At 40.8% G+C, this 4,588-nt stretch overlaps 1 non-coding gene across 1 annotated transcript; it reads right to left on the bottom strand.

Annotated features, from left to right (window-relative positions):
• Window positions 1–739: 739 nt before the first annotated feature.
• Window positions 740–846, bottom strand: LOC112999473 (small nucleolar RNA R71). The gene has a single exon (XR_003264660.1). It is a non-coding gene; the product is annotated as a small nucleolar RNA R71 (small nucleolar RNA).
• Between the last annotated feature and the right edge of the window lie 3,742 nt (window positions 847–4,588).

Below are 4,588 nucleotides of genomic sequence, written 5' to 3'. Positions count from 1 at the left end.
GTTTGAAATTTTATGTGCTATCTTCTCATCATTTTATAAGGTTGCTCACAAAATTTCAAGTCATTTGGATATCATTTGAGGGTAGCTATAGTTCAAACCTACACCGTCATTTACATGACAAGGCAACTAGTTGTGCATGCTGAATGTAGTGTATGACTAGAGGCAATCCATCTGACTTACAACCCTTTGATCCTGAGATAGATAGGACATTTCATAGATTAGTTAGGCATCATTTTATACCTTTTGATCATCGTGAGCATTCCATTACTGGTGAATCTGTGCATTCTGTAATTGGTGATTTTAAACATCCTAATTTTGAGCATTACAATTTTGAGCATTCTAATTTTGAACATTCTGAGAACATAGCACAACCTCCACCCTATGAGAGGACTCTAAGGGAAATGGCTGCACCTGATTTCACCTACGAAAGCTTGTGCATCCAATACCCTGATAAGGATGTCCCATATGTTCTTAAAACTGGACTGATCCATTTGCTTCCAAAGTTTCATGGCCTTGCAGGTGAAGAGCCGCACAAACATCTGAAAGAATTTCATATTGTCTGCTCCACCATGAAACCCCAGATGTCCAAGAGGATCACATATTTCTGAAGGCTTTTCCTCATTCTTTAGAGGGAGTGGCAAAGGACTGGCTGTATTACCTTGCTCTAAGGTCCATCATGAGCTGGGATGACCTTAAGATAGTATTCTTAGAAAAAAATTTCCCTGCTTCTAGGACCACGACCATCAGGAAGGATATCTCAGGTATTAGACAACTCAGTGGAGATAGCCTATATGAATATTGAGAGAGATTTAAAAAACTATGTGCCAGTTGCCCTCACCATCAGATTTCGGAGCAGCTTCTTCTCCAATATTTTTATGAAGGACTCAGTAATATGGAGAGAAGTATGATAGATGCTGCCAGTGGTGGAGCCCTTGGAGACATGACTCCTGTTGAAGCCAGAAACTTGATTGAGAAGATGGCTTCCAACTCCCAGCAGTTTAGCACCATAAATGATGCCATAGTCATTAGAGGAGTTCATGAGGTAGCTACAAACTCATCTGCATCATATGAAACTAAGAAGCTTGAAGGCAAACTAGATGCATTGGTTAACTTGGTAACCCAGCTGGCCTTGAATAAGAAATCTGTACCAGTCGCAAGAGTCTGTGGTTTATGCTCATCTGCTGACCACTATACAGACCTCTGCCCTTCCATGCAGCAACCTGGAGCAATTGAGCAGCCTGAAGCTTATGCTGCAAACATTTACAATAGACCTCCTCAACCTCAGCAGCAAAATCAACCATAGCAAAAAAATTATGACCTCTCCAGCAACAGATACAACCCTGGATGGAGGAATCACCCTAATCTCAGATGGTCTAGCCCTCAACAACAACAACAGCAGCCTGCTCCTTCCTTCCAAAATGTTGCTGGCCCAAGCAGACCATACATTCCTCCACCAATCCAACAACAACAACAGCCCCAGAAACAACAAACAGTTGACGCTCCTCCGCAACCTTCCCTCGAAGAACTTGTGAGGCAAATGACTATGCAGAACATGCAGTTTCAACAAGAGACCAGAGCCTCCATTCAGAGCTTAACTAATCAGATGGGACAATTGGCTACACAATTAAATCAACAACAGTCCCTGAATTCTGACAAGCTGCCTTCTCAAGCTGTCCAAAATCCCAAAAATGTCAGTGCCATTTCATTGAGGTCGGGAAAGCAGTGTCAAGGACCTCAACCCGTAGCACCTTTCTCATATGCAAATGAACCTGCCAAACTTCACTCTTCTCCAGAAAAAGGTGATGACAAAAATTTACCTAACAATTTCTGTGCAGGTGAATCTTCCACTGGTAATTCTGATTTGCAGAAGCAGCACATCCCTCCTCTTCCATTCCCTCCAAGAGCAGTTTCCAACAAAAAAATGGAAGAGGCAGAGAAAGAGATCTTGGAAACATTTAGAAAAGTAGAGGTAAACATACCTCTGCTGGATGCAATAAAGCAAATTCCAAGATATGCTAAATTCTTGAAGGAGTTGTGCACTAATAAGCGGAAGCTTAAAGGAAGTGAATGAATTAGCATGGGCAGAAATGTCTCCGCATTGATTGGTAAATCTGTCCCCCAAATTCCTGAAAAATGTAAAGATCCAGGTACATTCAGCATACCTTGTATTATAGGGAATAATAAGTTTGACAATGCCATGCTAGATTTAGGAGCTTCTGTTAGTTTTATGCCTCTGTCTATTTTTAATTCTCTATCTCTAGGTCCCTTGCAGTCAACTGATGTGGTAATTCATTTAGCTAATAGAAGTGTTGCCTATCCTGTTGGTTTCATAGAAGATGTCTTAGTTAGAGTTGGTGAACTGATTTTCCCTGTTGATTTTTATATTTTGAATATGGAGGATGGATTTTCTCAAGGATCAGTTCCCATCATTTTAGGCAGACCCTTTATGAAAACTGCTAGAACTAAGATAGATGTATATGCAGGCACACTATCCATGGAGTTTGGTGATATAACTGTTCATTTTAATATTCTGGATGCTATGAAATACCCATCTAAAGATCTTTCTGTATTTCGTGCTGAAATAATTGACCATGTTGTTGATGAATACATGACTGATCTTTATTCTAATCTGCATGCCTCTCACTCTTCATGCATTGAGTATGAAATTGTACTTGATCATATGTCTGAATTTGATGCTGAGAGTGAATCTGAAAGTGATATTGATTGCATGTCTGGTGGTGGTGTTTTGCCTCTTGAGATTGATTTTATAGAGTCAGATAGGACTAACCATGTTTCAAGAAGTACACATACCTCTGACTTTCTTTATGTGGTACAGGCTGAAAAACCATCTCCTTCTACCACTATCTAGCCGGCCACACCAGAATTGAAGCCTCTGCCATCAAATTTAAAATACGCTTACTTGGATGACAGCAAAAGTTTTCCAGTGATTATATCTGTCTCCCTTGTTGATGAGCAAGAGAAGTTGTTGTCTGTTCTCAAGAAGCATAAGAAGGCTATAGGCTGGACCCTGGCAGACATTCCTGGTATTAGCCCATCCACATGTATGCATCAAATAAATTTAGAGGATGGAGCTAAACCAGTAAGACAGCCACAGAGAAGACTCAACCCGGTGATTCTTGATGTAGTGAAGAAGGAGATAACCAAGCTTTTGCAAGCTGGAATCATTTATCCTATCTCCGATAGCCAATGGATGAGTCCCGTCCAGGTAGTCCCGAAGAAGACCGGCCTCACAGTGATAAAAAATGAGAAGGAGGAGCTGATTCCTACTCGGGTGCAGAATAGTTGGAGAGTCTGCATTGACTATAGGAGGCTAAACCAGGTTACCAAAAAGGACCATTTTCCCCTGCCATTCATTGACCAGATGCTTGAACACCTGGCAGGTAAATCTCACTACTGTTTCCTTGATGGTTTTTCTGGTTATATGCAAATTACTATTGCTCCTGAGGATCAGGAAAAGACCACATTCGCCTGCCCCTTCGGCACTTTTGCCTATAGGAGGATGCCTTTCGGCCTGTGCAATGCCCCTGGTACCTTCCAGCGGTGCATGATTAGTATTTTCAGTGATTTCTTAGAAAATTGCATAGAGGTGTTTATGGATGATTTCACTGTATATGGATCCTCTTTTGATGGTTGTTTGGATAGTTTGGAAAAAGTTTTGAATAGATGCATCGAAACTAATCTTGTTCTAAATTTTGAAAAATGTCATTTTATGGTTGAGCAAAGTATAGTTTTAGGCCACACTATTTCCAATAAGGGTATTGAAGTAGATCCTGCAAAAATTTCTGTTATTTCACAATTGCCTTACCCCTCTTGTGTTCGAGAGGTGCGATCTTTTCTTGGTCATGCAGGATTCTACAGGCGCTTTATAAGAGATTTTAGCAAAGTAGCCCTTCCACTGTCCAACTTGTAGCAAAAGGAGGTGAAGTTTGACTTTAATGACAAATGCAAAGAGGCTTTTGATTGCCTCAAAAGAGCGCTGACTACCACCCCCATCATCCAGGCACCCGACTGGACAACCCCTTTTGAGCTTATGTGTGATGCATCAAATTATGCATTAGGGGCTGTCCTTGCTCAGAAAATTGATAAATTGCCCAGGGTGATATATTATGCTTCTAGGACTTTAGATGCTGCCCAAGCGAATTATACTACTACTGAGAAAGAGCTTATAGCCATAGTTTTTGCTCTTGAAAAATTTCGATCTTATTTGCTTGGTACCCGCATTATTGTTTATACTGACCATGCAGCTCTAAAGTACTTGTTGAAGAAGGCTGATTCTAAGCCTAGGTTGATCCGATGGATGCTTTGGCTCCAAGAGTTTGACTTAGAGATCCGTGATAGGAGCAGAGCACAAAATTTAGTTGCTGATCATTTGAGTCGGATCGAATGTGTATCTGATGCGGATTCACCCATTCGGGATGATTTCCCGGATGATCATTTGTATATACTATATAGTATTTCTGACTCTCTTTCTACTCCCTGGTTTGCTAACATTGTCAATTATTTAGTTGCTTCTGTTTTTCCTCCCTCAGCATCTAAGGCCCAAAAAGATAAAATTAAAAGTGATGCT

The sequence above is a fragment of the Glycine max genome, chromosome 14, assembly GCF_000004515.6.
Source record: "Glycine max cultivar Williams 82 chromosome 14, Glycine_max_v4.0, whole genome shotgun sequence".
In the NCBI taxonomy this organism is placed as follows: domain Eukaryota; kingdom Viridiplantae; phylum Streptophyta; class Magnoliopsida; order Fabales; family Fabaceae; genus Glycine; species Glycine max.
The sequence above is the reverse complement of the archived record's forward strand: the minus strand, read 5'-3'. Positions and strand labels throughout refer to the sequence as shown.